The sequence below is a fragment of the Parasteatoda tepidariorum genome, chromosome 8 (assembly GCF_982258835.1).
Source record: "Parasteatoda tepidariorum strain Cologne lab strain chromosome 8, Ptep-v5.0, whole genome shotgun sequence".
NCBI classification, from domain to species: domain Eukaryota; kingdom Metazoa; phylum Arthropoda; class Arachnida; order Araneae; family Theridiidae; genus Parasteatoda; species Parasteatoda tepidariorum.
This window is the reverse complement of record NC_141762.1, coordinates 50243348-50263697: the sequence shown is the minus strand read 5'-3', so window position 1 is coordinate 50263697 and position 20350 is coordinate 50243348. Positions and strand designations below refer to the sequence as shown.

Sequence of the window (20350 nt, the reverse complement as noted above, 5' to 3'; positions counted from 1 at the left end):
TAGTGGACTTTTTCTTCGGAAAAACAAGTAATAAGTAAAATTCAAATGATCTTAATTTTTTAATTGTCACAGTTAGTGCCTTCTAGATTTGTGCATGATTACTTAGCGTTAATTATATTTTTTTTTACCTGTATGAATAGCGGGTGTTCAACTAGAGCGTTCAGTTCAAGTAAAATCATTGAAAAAAATCTTAATAAGAAATTATTTTCTCCAAGAAAATAATTGGAAACTAAACTTTTTTCAGTGTTCTTAAACTAACTTTTGACAAGTCAGACTTCTTAAGATTCGGACGAGCATGTAAAAAGCACAAATCAAGATACCCCATACTGTCCATATATCTTGAAGATCTGGTTGCTTCTTGACGAATCACACAAAGAAGGATTACGTAAGATGTTTCTCTTGAAGAAGCAGTAAACAACTTCGTGCTTACTTTCATTTATTATGCATTGTGACTTAAATTTGCGTGCTACGGAGTAAGTAACATCCTTGAAATGTTATGCTTTTGCCCTTTATTGATTCCAGGAGGAAGTCGCAGCGTCACGGTTTGTGATGATTCTCATCTTTGAAAGTAACACAAATTTCAATTTGTAATACTTTGAACTCATTTAAATGAACAATTAAACAAAATATGCCACGACCAAATGCAAAAAAAAGATGCTTGAAATTAAACACTTTCCCTTCCTTCCGGGTGAAGTTAATTTTTATGGCTAGTTGCGTGCAAAATAATTTTTCAAGTAGAAAGTGCTAAGCAACATGAATCGCACTATCAATCAGTTAGTTAATTGATGCATTTATAAAAAAAATATATATTACTCTACTGGAGTTACTTAGCCCATTTTCCAGGAAAAAAAAGTATGTTCGGAAAAGAACAGTTATTCATTGACCTTTAAACGCTCAGTAAAAAAAAAAAATCAGAGCTGTTAGACGAAGATTGAGTCAGAAATGATACCCTTAATGATTGTTTATTATCACCGTAAGAATAATTAATTTGTAAAGCGACTATTGAGCTAGCAATTTGAATACTTCAAGGAACCATTATCCGTGAATGCTACACTGAGAAAAAAGTATAGTCAAATCCCACCAGAATATGGCGAAATTGTATCTGGGAAATCTCTTTGGGAGTACCAAAACGCAGGGCAATTTTTACCGAAGCTCTTTGGTAATAATTTTGGTAAAATAAACAAAATGTGATTTTATAATATGTGATAAAATATGGTGAATTGGTAAAATTTGGTAAATTTACCATGATACCTTAGAGCATGGCATAAAATACTGATTATTCGATTTAATTTGTTTTTCAGTTTTTTATTCTTATTTTTTACTAAATATGAGTTTATAAGAACTATATTTTTGAAAAATAGAATTTCTGGTAAACTGTTACCATATGAATGGTAAAATACGAAATGAATGGTTTAAATGTGGTATATTTTGGGTTTTAATACCAGAATTATGGGCTGCCAGAAATGTCACAGGTCCTGGGTTCGATCCTCGGGCTGGGCAAGGTTGACTCAGCCTTTCATTTCTTCAGTGGGTCGATAAATGAGAACCAAGCATGCTTGAAAACTAAACACCGGGGGACTCCACGTTCGGCTGACCACCTAACTGAAACATCTGCTAATGTACCCCACAGCCGAAGGTCAAAAAAACTGAGATGGGCACAGTAGGCCTTGGCCCTCTGTGGGCTGTCTCGCCACTGAGTTTAGAGTTTAGAAATATCATTACCAAACAGAACGGTAATTTTATAACTTTACGGGAATTTTTTTCTCTGTGTATGAATATATCTTTTTAAATATTCTTAATTAGTTTTAACTAATACACTAATCGATAATTTTTTTTATTAGGAATGACCTTGCCTAATCTTACTAGAATATCCTCTCTCCTTGTACTTAGTAATGGCTCGTAAGTTATATTATTTTAGTTTGTGTTGCATATACTACCAACTGGGGGGACATAATTGTGGAATTTTTATGTCTTAATTTTCACATAATATTTTTGTCGGATCATGTTACTCTACATAGTAAAATAAAAGTTACTTTTCCTCGTCTCACTAACTGACTGGGAGTTTTAAAACGATTAACATGAGATAGAGATTCAATTGGGGAGAAGAATTCTGATATTTCTGCTCATAAATAAAAGAGTTATGATGAGAAAACATTAGACTGACATTAGAATTGAGGAAATGTGCTTGAACCTGGAAGCAAGATACTGTCATTGAAAATTTTTTCGAGGAAAAAAACCTTTGAAAAAAAACCATTTTGTCTTCGATTTGAGAGACAAAACAAGAAGAACTAGTATACCTTTCGTGTTTCGTGAAAAAAGTGGATGAATTCAGCATTTTTTTAACCAACATTGTTTTCAAAACTCCGACGATGTTGATTTGCAAGGCTGCAAAATTTTTATTTGTTAACATTTATGTAAGAAGCATAATTTTAAAAACAAATTAGTCACATATTCCATGTGGTTTCATTGAACAGTATTTAAAAGCATTTAATACTGCAAACATGAGAATTAAATAATTATTATACATTTAAGTAGTTGTATAATTTACGTAGTACAGTGAGAAAAAAAACACTCTGAATATCTTCTGTTCTAATAATCGGATATTGCTGTATTTACATGGTGGTGGTTCGTTAATGGTTTGTCTATATGGCCTCAGATATTCAGGCCTTAACCTTAATTAGTGCAGACAATATATTGAGAATTCCTCATGCTCGAGCGTTAAGAATACGTAATACGCATAAGCGTTAAGAATACGTTTTGTGACTGATTTCGTAACTTGAATTATCTCCTGTACAAATGTTGAAGGTTTATACTGCGAATTGCTAAGATTACATCTTAATACATCAAATTACCATCATTAGATCTTAAGGTACTAAAGTGTACCGTTTTTCATTTGAGATTTATACTTATTGGCTCAAAGAATTAGACTACTTATTGATCTATTTTATTTTTTTGTATTTTACTTTCCCAGACATGCTTAAAAATTTCGCTTGATTTCATTTCTTACAGATCACATACAGGCGCTTTTTTTTTACATTATATCCAAATATATTTACATAATGTTTTTCTATTATTTAGATTTATATAAATTTATTATATAGTTAATTTTATAAAACGTAGATCATATAGTTTTAAAATAAATAATATTTGTGACAACTCTTATTTTACAACTTGTGTATGATGAAATTGGGTTATTAAGCAATTAAATATTAATTTATACGAGTTTAAATTAAAGCTAAAAATTATTCTCGTCAATTAAAAACCCTGCGCATTTTTTGAACTCAATACTAAATTAGTATAAAATAAAGAAAGAAACATCTTTTTATTTACACCTAATCGATCAAAATCTTTTATCTTTAGAGACTTAATGATTACAGGTGCAGACTTACAACTCAGATGTACAAAGAGATTTGAAACTCAGGTCAAATAAAACTGACAGTTCCGAAATTAAAACATCCTTCCATTTTGTGAAAAATCGACAGTCTTTTGACGTTTAGTGTGATGATAAAGGTTAAATGAGGTTAGTTAAATGCCACTTTTCATAAAAAGGTTTTCACTTTGAAACTATAAAATGTAATTTACTAATGTAATGGAATTTTTTGTTGTTGCATTTACTCGGAAAATTAAAATGTAACTATATTTTATAAACTTTTTTCAGAACTTTAAAGAAACTATTTAATTTTCTATTATTACTATCTATTTTAATCAATTTTTTCAGAAGTCTTTGAACCAAGCTATTAAATGTAATTTATTACTATAATAGATCGTTCGTGAATGGATTTGAATGTAAAATTAAATGTAAAAAATGCATTACAACTTTTTATCACACCCAGGAATTCCTCATAAATAGAATATATATAAGAGACATTTTGCAAACTTTTTCCAGAACTTCGTCCATATATAATTGCCTCAAAATAATACTATTTTCATCTTTTTTTTTTTTTTTTAGAAAAGTTCAGCTAAGCTATTATATGTTTTTTTGTTTTTGTTTAAATGGATCTTTCGTGAACAGATTTACGTGGAGAAAAAAATGTAAAAATATTTTTAACTTTTATCAAAATCTTATAAAACGCTAGAACTTTTCAATGTAATGTTATTTTAATTTATTTTTGTTTAAACTAAAGTACTATGTATTTTACTGTTATAATAGCTTGTTTTTTTCGTTGATTGATTATGTAAAACTTAACAGTAAGATATTTTTCGATTTTGCTTTTTTTAATAATTTGAAAGAAGTATTTTTTCTGGTGGAAATTTTAAAATGTAATTAAGTACTACTGTAAAAATTAATGGTGATAAATTCGCAAACAAACTAAACATGAAGGGATGTTTTTTTTTTAAAAAAAAATTATTCGTGCAAACAAATTACTAAGGTATAATAACATGAAAATAATATGACTTTATCTTAATTTTCTTTTTCAATCGTTAGTTATATTTTTAAAATTTATTGGAAGTCGTTTAGTAAGTAAAACTTGTTTTTTTTTCAATTAAATATGCATATTTTGTAACTAATTCTAAAACCATTGACTAATTTTTTTCTCTATTAAGACACTGCTTGTCATTTCAAGCACATTAAAAAAAAACATGTCTATCTTATAAAAAATGAGCAAAAATCAATGCCCTTTTCTCAAATGGATAATAATATAATACGCTTTAGATTCATGACGTATGTTAAATAAATTACGGAAAATGTAATATTTGTTTCGAATAGGTTAAAGCTAGAAATATTTTTGCAGGGAGCATTGTTATATAACAAACAATACAAATCCAGTTCTTCGCTGCTACACTGCATCGATTTAGATTGTATTTTTTAAAAAAATTATGCAATTAATTTATTATAACTTGAAAGCAAAAAAGCCTACTTTAAAAGTTCCATAAATGATTCTAAGAAATTTTTAAAAGGGAAAAAAATTCAATGTCTCTGATTAACTGATACGATTTTCAACATTAGGACTTCTTCAAATTAAGTTTTAACGCTGGAAGTTATGTATTGTTAGAACTTTTATTCTAAAATAATGCTAAAATGATCGGCACCAGTCTGTTCATACAATTAACTGTTAAGTTTACGGTGAAGAAAATTATTTACCTTTACCGTTTTAGAACCATTTACAACTAATATAGTTAAAAAAAGGCATGAAAACAAAACTATACGGTTTTTAACCATTTACAACTATCATGGTTTCAAAACCCTAAAAAAGAAATTTAAGTGGACATTGGAGCTAAGCTTTCAGATAGACAATGGGCATTTGAGTTAAGTTGTGGTTGAGTTACCAAATGAACCGTGGAGTTTGGTTTTATTAGATTACCTTGGTTGTTTTATCTATCGTAAGAGATCGAAAATACCAGACTTTTTTGTGTTAAGCATCTTTGTGGTGCTACTATCTATGCCTGTATGAGAGTATCATATTATAATGGTCCAGGGTCTATTATTGGGAGTGCAGAAACTCTTCATGAGATTAAGGAAAGGGAGGACATATTATGATGTCAACACTGCGACTCGAACAGCAGCTCTGTCGGTCACGGAATTAATGGCTCAGCCTTCTTGGCTATAATACGTACTCAATTTCTAAGAACCAAGGGACATCATTAGATAAGCCTAGTTGGTGAAATGAGTTTCTGGTTGTTTAATCTTATTAGGTGAAAGCAGTTAATAAATGGTTTTTCTCACAAATAATGGTTTGGATACCATCTTATTTATGGTTATTTGACTGTTCTGTTTGAATACAGCAGAATAATTAAATTAACTGTTATTTAACCATTTTCCCTGAGAAATTTCTAACAGCGTACTTTGACATTGACAGGAATGAAAAATCTTTATAAATATATCGATTTCCGTGAACTTTTTCAAAAAATTAAAACGTAATCAATGTGAAAATTTAGTGTAAAAATAAGTTTTAATAAGAAATACATTTTAGTTCTACTTTTCTCGTCATACATGTTTATAATCCACGCATTAAAATAGTACCAATGATAAATAATAACAAACAGCTTTCATAGATTTAATTTAAACAATTTTCAAGAATAAGGAAAATTTTGACTATTTATAACGATATTAGGAAAGGAGCATTTGCAGAGCTAAATCAAAATTCGAAACTTTTCTGAAGAAACGATCTTCAGAAAGGACAGCGATATCTATGAACAAACTCTGATTTAGACATATTTTAAGTTTGTTTTAGGATTTTTATAAAATCAGCTTCTGGTTTTTCTTGATTTTTTGTACTAACATTATTAATGTTTTTCTATTAAAATTATACATATTTGAATTAATAATTAAATGAAATAATCGATACTGAAAAATGAATAGATATATGTGCATGTTGTTGCTGTTGTTGTTGATACTTATTCCACTTGCCAATCAGCATGCATGCTTAAAATCTAGCGAACGCTTAAGGCAGAGGGAGCATTTTTTTTCTCTTTGGAGCCATCTATAGCCAAGAATACTTCAGCCACACCTCACGTTAAGTTTGTTTTAAGGGAGGAGCCAATCATACTCCAGTCATTCATCCCCGGATCGTAATTTTGTTCTGAAACAGAAAACGATCAGCCTCCAATTGATTACCCTCAGAGGTATTGATGTGTTACAGGGACTTGGAGAAGTTTGTGACCCCGTCAGATGTAACGTGGACCAGTCACCATTCAATAGACGGGAATTTTTTTGACCGAATGATTTGAACTGCCGTTCTCATGAACACGAGCCCATCGTCCTACCGAATAGGCTATACCGCCCATTTGTGCATGTTATTTGCTATAAGTAAGAGTCATTGTTCACTGCACGAATAAAAGTTTTTATTTCAATAAAATTAGAACAAGAGTAAAAAATTGGTAAGAAAACAATAGAAAGCAAATAATTTGAAAAACAGGATTGTTTTCTTCCTTTGTACATATGAGAAGTCGAATATACTTTGATTCCATTTAAACTTTCCAAGGTATATTTTAAAATGATTATTAACGAAGAGAAACTGGTCTTTTTATTGGAAATTAATGTAAAAAGAACTAGTTTCCAAACACTATTATGATGAATAGATTTAAGTAATTATTTTTTAGAAGAAAAATATATTTCTTTCTAATTCCTGAGAATCAATGGCGAAGGCATGCTCCAAAGATATCAAACAATCGGTAATATCACGAATCAAATTAAAAAATATGGCTATTGTTGAAATATTGGTATGAGAGTTAAAGTTAAATGGAGAATGACATTTTGTTTATTTTTGAGATTGAACTTTCTGCATGGAGTTATTATTATTATTTTTTTATACTTATATATTTTTTTCTGACCGAAAAGGAAGCGATTCAAAGTGACAATATTTAAAATTGACATATCTATATAAAGCAATCGGCAACATAATTTAATGATAATTGTTAAGGAGCATAATGAAGTAATAGCCAGATCGCAGGCAAAACTACGAAATTTTTTGAATTTCATTTTAATTTGGTTGGCATGGAGAGGTCGGCTATTTAATTTTTTTTTTAATTTATTTGAAATATTAGCACGCCAAGCTTATTTCCTTCAAGACATGCAAATTGAATAAAAGCATACAAATAATTATGCAAAAAAAATCTTATTTTTAATCACTTTTACTATAAACTTCGTTTTCCTTTTTTATTCTAGCTTTGTCTAGGCTCTCAATGGCAGCCTTTTGTTTGTGTAAAAAAACATAATGAGCATGACATCCTTCACTTTCAAAGAGTTAAAAAAATTATATAAAAGCTTACGCAAATAAACTTATGTTTCAGTGATGATCATAAAATCTAAAATAAACCTTGAGAAGATGAAATTATACTAGGTTTGAGAACGCTTTCTACTCTTAATTTGCAAATGGGGATCTATCCATTACTTCAGAAGCCTTGTTTTGCAAAAACAAACACAATCACGATATAAAAGGGTTGTTTATTCAAACCTAATGCGAACCTCATAAAAAGTAAATTTGAATAGCTAAATTTATCATTTTTCATGTTTGAATGCAGGTTTTATTTGCTAATCATATACAAAACTTGCTAGGCTTTGTGATAACGGTTGTGACTGAATTATAATGAACCCTTACACTGCTATTTGGGATGGGAATTTTATTTTAAAAAATAGTTTCTAAATCAAGTATTATTTACTTTAGCTTTTCTCCACAGATTGATCTCTCAGATTATCAGACTTAAATTTTTTTTCATATTTTTTATTCTTTGTTAGTTTGATTGGATGTAAGGATACCTTAAATATTTAGTTTAGGGTATATCTATCACATTTGCCTTTACATTTAATAATAACACAGTGCGCCATGTGCAACATTCTCAGAAAGAAATATTCCGAGAATGTATCATTATCTTATCACTTAAAATTTAGGAACTGCCCTCATTTCCCTCCAGAAGACAAAAAAAAGAGGTTTAAACATTTTTTAAGCATTTATTTTTTTAAAAATATTAAAAACTTTTAAATTTTAATTTACAGCTTAAATATATTTCAATAATTGTTTTTTCCTACCTCAAATTCCATCTAGTTCTATTTTCTTAAATTCACCTTAATAAATCAATTGTTTAAAAAGAAACAACGAATTTTATTTAAGTTTGTGAGTTACTAATTAATAACTTCATACATAATTAGTTAAAATTTAGTTTCACTACGATATCAAATCTTTTATATCTCTTATCTCGAAAATTTTTACGATGCTTCATAATGAACACATTATTATCAGATTTCTTACCATATAATATACACTTACCCTGTAAAAAAATTCCGGATCAAATTACGGTATAAAATATCGGTACTTTTGGTGTATCATCCGTAAAATCAATTAAACCGTAAAATCCTTTTTTACCGTAATCCATTTTTAATCAGTAATTTCAACAGTAATATTTATTTAATTGGAGTGATTCAGTGATTTTACGGTAATTATTATTGTAAAAATTGCAGTGTATCAGATTTATTTTCCGAAGCATGCTCCAGAAAAAATGAACTTCACGATAAAAATTACCAGCTCCCCAAGTGCCTGTACTTTTTACCGTAATCCGAAACTTTTTACAGTGTATATCTATAATTTTAGCTTTTAGTTGCTTTCTAAAACTGAAAAATCTATTTCTAACTTATAAATACCTCGTTCTTTTTTCAATAAAATATAAGTGCGGCATCACCGTACAAAATGCTTCCCTTGGCGTGATACACAACAACAAAAAAAATATTTTTTGAGCTAAATAAGGATACGTGTAGTGTTTGAAAGGTATGACATAACCCGTGGTTAACCGTGACGAAATCTTTGAGATGGTAATCATATCCCTCCCAGGTGTTCTTTTTTCTGGGTCACGTGGGGGTAAAAGGAATATGGAAGATATCACGAACACTCGAAATACCAATATTATTTCCGATTTCACTTTCTTTTTCATTAGCTTTTTAATTATGACTTCCTAAAAGTTACGCAATTTGAAAAACGAATAGTTATGTGAAAGTGTATTTGAGAATGGGCTACAGCAAATATATAGCTAGCTAGATATTTTTAAAAATATAATGTGATAGAATGTATAAGAAAAATAAAAATAATAATTTAATACTGCATTAAAAAAACTTTATTTTACTCAAACTTTAAAGGACAAAACATTCAAATTATTCTTAAAAAAATTATTTTTATCTCTATTTTTTAAATAAAATTGTTTTAATAATGATATGAATTTTGAACTTAATCAGGCTTTAGATTAGACGAAGCTATTATACTACAGATTTCAAAAATATCCTCAATTACGTAAGATTCAGGAGAAAAAAAAAACACTTTCATCAAACTAACTTTTGTAAATGGCAAGCAAATAGAGTAAATGCAGAGAAAATAATCGAAACAGCGAATCCTTATGATTATATTGTTGGCATGCATCAACTCTTGTAGCTTGTGCATAGGTCTTATTTAAGCTTACAATTTATGTACTTAATTTACAATAGAATTATAGTTTGTTTATACACTTCATTTGCAGAAATTTTATGTCTTCAATTAATATCATGAATTTCATGATTTTATAAATGTGTTAGGTACAAAATGTCGATATAACATTATAGAACATTAGTAAAAATATTAGGGGTTAATTAAGGGATTAATTAAATAAGATATTAATTAAGAATTTTATATTTGGTGAAATAGTGCTTTCAATAGAGAACCTTTTTATAATTCAATCTTTCTAGTTGATGTCCATACAAAAAGTGATTTAAGAAAAGAATTGAGATACATTTGAATTTACTTTAGTGTCGTTGTGTATATTAGTGTTTTTAGTGATACACTATAAAAAATACCCATTATTTTTTAGGAATTGGTCCGGATATTTAACGGTTTAAAGCCGTTTTGTTGACAAAACGGTTTTTGTTCTTTTTTCTCCCTAATTCCGAACGGATTAAAACAGTCAGCTTTCGGTAATAGAACTTTTCCCTAATCATTTTAAGATTATTTTCCATACTTGCTCTTACTTTTCAGCAATTGTTTTATAGTATAATTAAAGCAGCGATTTGACTTTACTGTCATGTTGATACAACATTGAAGCGGAATTCTTACTATCACGATTTCTTCATAGTAAAACAGTTGAGTTGCAGACAGTGCCTCAGGGGACTGCGCGAGGAAATGACCCAGGTTCGAAGCCCAGCAATGACAGGTTGATTTTAAATCTTCCCTGTAGAAAATATTTTCTTTTGTGTGAAAGTCTGTTGAGAGTCTGTTGCTTTGTTACAAAAACTTGTTTCGTCCTCATGAAAAAAATAAGTCTGATTGCGGATTTTTACAACAAAGGCTTGTTCTTGTACGGTTAAAAATTGCTGAGGCTCCTGATTCGAAGATGCTTGCAGTTTAGCATAAACGTTCCGGCTGCTTGAATATAACCTTATCATTTTAGGAACTAGTTTTAATATCTAGTAAAAGACATCGAAATACAACTACAGTGAATAACTGTAATTACAACTATGTTTTTATTTTAATTGTAATTGCTTTCCATATGTTAATTCTTATTTCTCCATGTCTTAACCTTTCCCTTTCAGCAAGCTCAGACAGACGAGCTTAGTGGGTCTGTAGGGTTGTAAGATTGGGCACTAGGTGAACGGGACTTCTGAGTGACGGCTGTGTGGTTTCCGCGTCCGAGGGGCTTGGGCCATTCGGACCTCCTGATTGCTGAGGACGATGTTTTACGCAGTGGCCGATCAAAAGCTGCAAATCCGCTTCGTGGGTCAGCTGGCCACTTAAGGTGACCAATTAAATCTAAGATTCAGATACAATTATTGTCTTAAGCGTTTTATGTCATTTTCAAAAAGTCTTTACTGATATAGTACAAGACTAAATATTCCTTTTATCATTACAAACATGTTGCTGTAATATTAAATGGACTGTTTGTTACATTATATATCAATTATCCTTATACGTAGTTTATGCAGAGAAAAAAGTATGGTCTAAACTACCGGAATATGATAAAATGTACCGTGTTTCTGGCTTCATGGGAGCACCAAAAAGATCGGAAAATTTTACCGAAGTGCTTTGGTAAAAATAGCAATAAAATATGGTTTTATATAATGCAATAAAATTTGGTAAATATGATGAAATTTCGTAATTTTATCATAATAATTTAGAGTCAGGCATAAAAGCCATTTATTAGATTAAATCTACCTTTTGGATTTGCAGTTTTTACTAAATGGGTGGTAATGAGAACAATAGTTTTAAAAACCGGAATTTCCGGTAAATCGTTACCATAAGAACAGCAAAATTTCCAAATGAATGCTTTAAATACCACATGTTTCGGTTCCATTAACCAGAATAATAGTTTGTTTTACCATAAATGTCAATACCACACGTTATGGTAATTTTTTTAAAAAATTCCTTCCTATACTTCTTATTATTGCAGAAGGCACAATTTATATTTAAGTTTTTATTTCTATTTAAGTAGGTTGATCCCTTCCTTTCGTATTTTTTTTAGCTCTATAAAAATTGCAAAGATGAACTTGCTGACATCCTTCTCCATTCAAAATACGATTCCCTTCGTTAACACAAACATTTGATGTTCATCAGCAAGAAACGTTTTTATCTTATCTAAACATCTTTTTACAAAACTACTTTTAAAAAAAACGCACATTTATTAAAACTAATAAAGGTCATAATAAGAAAAGTGTATTAAATAATTTAAATGAATTTTATTATTAAAAAACTACAGTACAGTAATTGATGTTTTTAAATTCAATTTCTCAGAAACTTTTCGACCGATTTCATTCAAATCTTGTAATTTTGCAAAGTAAAATTACATTCTTTGAAATGATTTAAAAATTGTATACCTTACAATTCAAAATTTTTTCCACTATTATAGAATAAAGTAATAAAAAGTAATTAAATTTTAGTATAATTTATTTTTTGCATGGAATTATCTTTGGATAAACAAATTCTATAATTGTGTGACTCTAAAGCACATTATTTATCGTAAAAAGTTCTCGAGACATAGCGAAATACGTGATAAGTAAAATTAACAAAAAGGGATCCACACTTTGGAACTCTCACCTGACAAAACTATGGGGACCATATTTCCCAGATTGCTGCTCGACCCATTACTTTGGGGGTCAAAAATCTGAATCCGCCGTAAAAAATAGTTTGTTTTTCAGCGAAAGTACGTTTTTGTTAGATTTCGTAACTGAAACATCGTCTGCACTTATTAATTAGCATATTAGAGGTCACCCCCTTGAGTCATTAAGATTGAGTCCTAGAACGTGAAGAACCGATCAATAGTTCAAATGTTATTCAGGGTGGTCTGTTTTTTTTTCGCACTGTACAACTCTTTCTATAAAACAACTTTATTCATTTGATCCATGATGTTATTCAAAATTTCACTTCCTGCAAATGCGACCCTCGAGCTTTGTCACCTAGAATAAAGAAGAAAATATCAATAAAAAATGCTGCTTAAAACAGTGATGTCAGTTAGATCAAACCATCAATATAATTAAGTCTATCTTCACAAATGTACACAACTAAAAACAAAAATAAATATAAAATGTTTAGCCACTATATAATATTACACAACATTTTTTTCCGTAACTTTTTTCAGCACATGAGATTTTGCAATGTACCGTAAGAAAATTATGCTAATAAAAACATCGAATAAAGAAAATTTAATGTAATCTCAATAGCAGTTTTTTAATAACTATAAGCATTATTTCAGGAAAGTGTATCTTTTATAGAAATTGTTATGATTAATAGGAATTGTTTCTAAAGTTTTGTAACAACGTATTCCAATACCATTTTCTAATCTAGGTTTATTTGCACATCATCTCCATTCATTTCCTTCCTTCTGCTAAAAGTTAGCAAATAATATAACGGATAAGATATTCTAAGTTTCGATTATACATGATAGATAGAGTTCTAATTTCTTATTTTCGTGTTCAGAAATTTAAGGAACATTCTAGAAAGGTCGAAACATGTTAATCTTAGGGCTCTCTCTCTGAAGTCACGTATGGAAGATATGGGAACCTTTCCTGGTATTTTGTCGAATGTTGTTTAAAAAGTTAAAAGGTTATTTGATGTATTAATGAAGAAGATGAAAAAATCATTTATCATTTCGTATTCTTTGAAATTCAGTAGTTGAATGTATCATCTTCAATCATATGATATTGATAGATTGTTTACACTTGGAAAGTATGTCGCAGTTTTCAAAGTAAATGGGTTTTTACCTTTTTAAAATATAGAATTTTAGTACATTAAACTCGATTAATGGTTCATCGAAGGCAACTAAAATATCTTTAAAGGTTTTTGGGAAGTTATTTATTTTCACTATCTTACAGCGATCATGAATTTATGTTTAAACTATTAGACATTAAATAAATATTTGATTTATGAGGCATAAAAAAATAAATTGTAACGTTTTTAATGTTAAAAATTAATCTAAAACACAATTAACAGATAAGCATCTCCTTAAACATTTCATGTTAATAATTTGAAAGCAACAGGACGTTTCAAATTGTTTCAAGTGTTATAACATGGTTGTGCTGCCATCTATTTATCAGAGATTAAACTAATCCATACCAGAAAACAAATGCTAAACAATAGTACGCTTACATTTTGAGTTGATATTGCATTATTGAATGGATAGGAGCAACCCAACATAGAAGATACACAACATATAACACACATAGAAGATTATATTTTAATGGATTCTAAAAATATTGATACAGTGTACAAAGTACAGTTTGTAGAGTGTGAGTAACAATATAGACAGTAACTGTTCTAAACAACCTGGTAAACTATCTACAAAGTAAAATGAAACAAACCTTACATTACAAAATCTTTGAAATAGTAAATACATTTCAGTGTTAAAAAAGGAGAACTTTATTCATAAAATACGACAAGAAATGCAAATACTTACATATATCTGCATGTATTTATTCAAATAAAACATTATTCCATTGCTGCCATTTTAATAGGGTTACATTTGTACCATATTTAGTAAGAATACGCAATTAAAATTGGCTATTTGGTTAACTTAAAGTATCTGAAACGCATTTGTGAACTTTCTTTCCTCTTTCAGATACTCATTTTTAATGCTAATTGTGTTTGTAGAAAAGCACATTCCTGAATTTTAGGTAAAGAATAAATATGTTTCGCGAGATTATTTTATTTTACTTGAGTTGGAAGAGATTATTTGCAGTTTTATAAAACTAATTGAACTTGTCTGGTATCATAGTGTGTGCCATGATACCAAATTACCAAGACATGATTAAGTACAACACTAAATATTCAAGCAGAATGAATAATTAATAAATATTTTGAGTAATAGTTTTCTAAGACAAACTCGATGCATTTTCATTTTAATCAGGGCGAAATGAATGCATGAAAAGAAGAAAAAACTTGCAAAGATTAATTTGCTTAATTTACGTCAAGCTAAACTACACATGAAATGTTACAATCGTTAAAACGTAACATGAATTACAATTATTTAAAAAATTTTAACCCGTCTGAGATAAGTAAATGATTAAATGAAGTTACAAATCAAGTTAAAGCATGAAACAATGTAACTATTGTTCAAATACAAGTTTTTAGTTTTATCGTGCATATGACTTGGAAAATATCAACAAACACGGAATTAATAATTTGAATTAAAATTGTAAGACATTGAATTTATTTATAATAGTGTAGTTACGCATCAAATAAGTAGCCCGAAAGGTAAATCTTTCTAATTGTTCAGTTGTTCCATTTCTTGTGTAATGTTATCATTGCACGCAAATATATTCCATCGTTACGAAAAGGGTTACGAACCATCGTTCACCGTAAACGGAACAAATTACGATATAAAATATCGGAACTTTGGGTACGTCATTTTTTTTTAAAATCTATTTTTACTGTTAAATATCTTGAAATTAGTAGTAGTATGCTTAAATAATCGATGTCATAGCCTTCTATAATATCAGGGGCGGTTTAGCGTCCGTGCAAAGTTGTATTAATAATACTTACAAGAAGTATTTTAAATCTTGAGTTTCTCCTTAAAATATCACTTTTAAAAAATCACTGAATTTACAACATGAGAAGTCAGTCAGTAGTATTACTAAAAAAATTTAAATATTTAAATCTTTCAACATTTTTATTTTTAAAAATATTTATTGTTTACCTAAAGTAAGGAAACCAAAAAATTTATTTCACCTTTTTATTCTTCTAATTATTATGAGGCTGAATTAATAGGCTGACGAACGGCTTAATTAACAAACTGAAGATAGGCTTTATTAATAGGCTGAAGAAATGCCTTATAATAATTTATATTAACAATACATAGCTTATTATTATAATTTATACCCAAACTACGGCCATCGAAAAAAATTATACTGCGTCTGTCTTTCGAAAATCCATTGAATAGACATCGACCGGATATATGGTGGTTAAGATGTTGTCCTCTTATTGTGCAGGTCACGGATTCGATTTTCACTTCGGTACGTCTGAACTTAGCGATGGGGAAAAAATTTAAAAAAATTACGATGATTCTTTTTTTCAACGTGATGGTTTACGATATCTCAAAAATCGGGAAAAATTACACAAAGAAATTAAATAACTAATAAAAATTAAAAAAAACTTATCAAAAATTTAAAATTACTGTACAATCCAGAAGGTATACAGCTAGCTACATTCATGCCAAATCTTTTTGCCGTACCCTGACTTACGCAAAATATCTAGAGTGTACAGACTACAGTGCATGACAGTATAGTAGGAAATTTGTTGTTGTTCATTCACGACGCACAATGGGCTATTGGCGACGGTCTGGGAAACATCCCTGAGGATGATCCGAAGACATGCCATCACAATTTTGATCCTCTGCAGAAGGGATGGCACCCCCGCTTCGGTAGCCCGACGACCTACAGGCGAAGTCGAGCACTTTACGGTAGAACAGTTTAACGAGGACCAATACCGCACACCCTCGGTCCCTACGCAGACTGATCCAAGTGGTCACCCACCCACACACTGACTGCAGCCAGTGATGCCTGACTTCGGTGATCTGCTGGGAGCCGTGTCTTAACGATCAGTCCACTGCGGGACAACAGGAAATTTCTGTCAGCGTGTTCTTCCCAAAGAATGAGGAAAATCTCTGGCAACTTTAATGCCACACTGAAAAAAAATAACTAAATTCTCTAGGAAAAAAAGACATATTTTTTACGGAAAAAAATGTTTAAAGATATACATATACATAACTAATACATTTTTTTCTGTTTTTTATCGTTACCTAGGCGCTACAAAAAAAAATGTTTTTTTTACAGATTTTCTCTGTATATTTCACGATTTAAAGCAATTTTTTACAAAACAGTTTTTCTCTGTTTTCCTTTCTAATCATAAGCGGATTGAAACTGCCAATTCAAATTTCAGTTTTGCTTACCGTAATAGAACTTTTTTCAAACTATTTTACGCTTATTTTCTATAATTAGTCTTAATTTTCAGAAATTCTATGGTTTTGAACATCGATTAAATAAAATCTTGATATGAATTGTTTGTCAAATTGATGCTCGACCCGATTGTTCTCTAAATTTAGACATAATTTTTCGATGAGTTAAATTGCCAAACAATTTTATAAGAATTAATATTACCGAATTATAAGGGTAAATCTGATTCATAATATGTTTACGTGTTCTATTAAATTTGTTTTTTTTTTACTTCTGTTAAAATAACAGAGCTCATTATTAAAATAACAGTACTTACATGGTTAAAAAACATACATCCATTTTTAAATAATAGTATTTTTGTGCGAAATAAACAGATTTATAATGGCACATCATCTGACAGTTTTATTCTGTGAATTTAACAAATCTTTTTATTGTCAAAAAGTTTCCGTAATATGATAGCATTTTTTGCAGTGAATTTTTAGAAAATACTACACGAGCTCCTAAAGGTTAATAAAAAAATCAAATTGTTTGTAAAAATTTAATGTAAAATTGCGAGCAATTAACTTCTTAAAGGTTTAATTAGATACATTTTTTTTTTAAATCTAAAAGACTCTCTTCCGTAAACACCACTCCTTTCTTTTACCTGATTACTATAGCGTGAAAAAGAATTTCATGAATGAATAATTGTAAAGTTAGGTTTTCAAATTTTTTCCTTTCAAATAAATCTATAGTAAATGCCATGTCATCTTAGATCGGATAGTTTCGCTTTATTAAACAAAACTGTGATAAGTTCTTCAATTTTTACACAACTTTATCGGATTTAAGGGATAATAATTCTTCGACAACGTAATTTTCGTGAGAAAACTGATAATTCGATGCAATTTGATGCATGTAAGTTTATGTATTTGAAGAATTGATTTATATGTTCGAATGTATTATAATCTAAAAGACATAAATAAATGGATTCGCTTGTCTAGTAAAAATATTGTTTTTTCTCTTTTTCCAAAAAAAAAATCAAACAGGATTTTTAAAAATTTTTGTTTGGTTTTTTAATGTTAAAGATACAGTTTTTTAGTTAGTAAGCTTAGATTTTTTGCTTAATAATTATATATTTTTTAAGATCTTTAATATTTACACAACTTTATCGGATTTCGGAGATAATAATTATTCAGTAATGTAAATTACGTGAGAAAACTGATAATTCATTGCGATTTGATGCATGTAAATTGATGTATTTAAAGTAATAATTTATATGTCCGATGGTTTTATTAAAATCTGAAAGACAAAAATAAATGGATTTGCTGGTCTAGTAAAAAAAATGTTTCTTTTACACCTTTTTTAAAAATTTCTTTTGGTCTTTTTATTGATAAAGTTACAGTTAATAAGATTAGATTTTTTGCTCGATAAGTATATACTTTTATTTATGGAAATCACGACTGGATTAAAATATTCTTTTAATAATCACAATACTCATTTCCAAATTGACATTTGTCCTATGAATTCATATTTTAAAAATAGTATTTTTTCTTTAATTTATCATATAGTTAATATTTTTACAGTTTGCTTTTTTACATCGAATAAATATTGTTAGTTGCTTCCCTATTGAGTAAATATTTCTTTTATTTTGTTATTAGTTTTCAAAAGAATTATGATGCAGTATTAATTGTGATCAATTTCATGAGAGTTCTCGTTTCAGGAGCAATTTTAATTTAAAATGCTTTGCGTGAGCGTTAGCAAAATGAATGTAAATTTATTTGTAATTATTATAAGTAGATGACCTACGAATGCTTAAAAATATGCATATGAAAAACTGCAACATGACTTTTCCGAAAACAAAAATTACTTTTACTTTCTTTTTTTATCACAGTTATTGTTTCAGCTAATTAATTATTGTTTATTTTTTAAACTTTTATTCTATTCTACTATTTCATTAAACTTAATAATTTCCCCAATATTTTGATGCATTTCGATTGCTATTTTTTTAGGCACATTTGAGTTATAGGGGACTTTCGAAGCAGTTTGCTAAATAACTCATCAAGTCCGTAAGTATAAAGAAAAAAATAAATAAATAAACAAATAAAATGAATTTTTTCTTCATTTTTTAAAATGTTATATAATAGTTATAGTAGTTAATTGCCAATAAGTTTTTAACGAAATAAGTTAAAAAACAGAAATGAAAATGTGTAAATAATGATGCATCGAATTTTTACATAAAATAATAACTTTTATATAAAAGGAATGTCCAAAAACAAGTCGTTTGTAAAAAAATAAAGATATAATAATATTTATGTTATACTTAATCAAATATAATGAACTAATTGTCTAAAATGTAAATGTAAATAAATAAATACATGTAAAGTAAGTAAATAAATAATAAAAATAAATAAATAAATGTAATTCAGTTTACCTACGATATTGTCAACAAGATCTAAATATTTCATTACCCATACATTTGAAGTAACTAATTCCTATCCGACTTTATTGCTCATCATTACACGGTATTACAACATACATAGGTTTTTGTTTATTATAAAAAAATCAAATGAAAGTAGGAAAGTAAAAAAAAGAATTGAAAAAAAAAAAAACGATTAACCTTCATAACACTTCCCACTGTTTGAGCTATTTAGTTGATTCGCATGTTTTTATTTCTTTTTTTTTGGTTACTTTTTCAACAACTCAGCGCCTAAAGCTACCTTCTTATTTAAGATCGTTATGTTCCAGATCTTGCGTCCTCCACCCAGGAATAGCCATTGGTCAAATGTATGGAGAAAAAAAGGGCATTTTTGTTACAACAGTTCTTACTATCTTCCTGTAATGAAAAAAAAATAAAGCAAGAAATGACCCACATAATTAGCTTTATGTGTATAACATTATCTGAAGTTTTTTTTTCTCTATAGAAAGAAAGCTAAAAGTATTTTTTTTATTTTACTAAAATTACTGATTCATTTTAAATAAATTTCAAACTGATATAAAACTATCTTATTCTTTTAAATGATGCTGTTTATCAGCTTCAGTTATTGGTGTTGTAGACTACAGAAAAAACTTTTCCACTTTTCAAAATATATATTAATTTTGATTTATTTAAGTAAACATAAGTAAAGCGAGATTTAGCGTGAAAAACAAATCAAATAAAACATGGTATTTTTTAAAATTTATTTTGAACACAATTAAAGAAGTAATGTAAAAGTGTCAAAATGAAGTCATATAATTTTTAGGATAATTTTGGATTCTAGCAGCAAAAAAAATGCAAAAAGACAGGCTATAGTGTAGGAAAGTTACAGTATACCCTGAATTAAAATTTGAAATAAATTACACTAGTAGCCCACGCATTACTTGAATCAGAAACATATTTTGAAAAGCAATAGTTTCTGGGAAACTTCTAGTACAATTTCTAGTATGATTCGCCTTGATGGAGATTTTTAAGGACAATTGCAATTTTTTCATACCTATACCTACTCAGAGTAAAAAATTGAGGCCGTTATAGTGAGTATTTGTTTGCAGAAAAGTATGTGAAAAAAA

The 20350-nt window shown here is 28.8% G+C and overlaps 1 long non-coding RNA gene across 1 annotated transcript in view; it reads right to left on the bottom strand.

The window, feature by feature from the left end:
• Positions 1-10137: 10137 nt before the first annotated feature.
• Positions 10138-20350, bottom strand: part of LOC139425706 (uncharacterized) — a 148800-nt gene continuing 138587 nt past the window's right edge. Inside the window, exon 4 of the long non-coding RNA XR_011636859.2 lies at positions 10138-12841. This is a non-coding gene — a long non-coding RNA (uncharacterized LOC139425706). The remainder of the gene's footprint in view (positions 12842-20350) is intronic.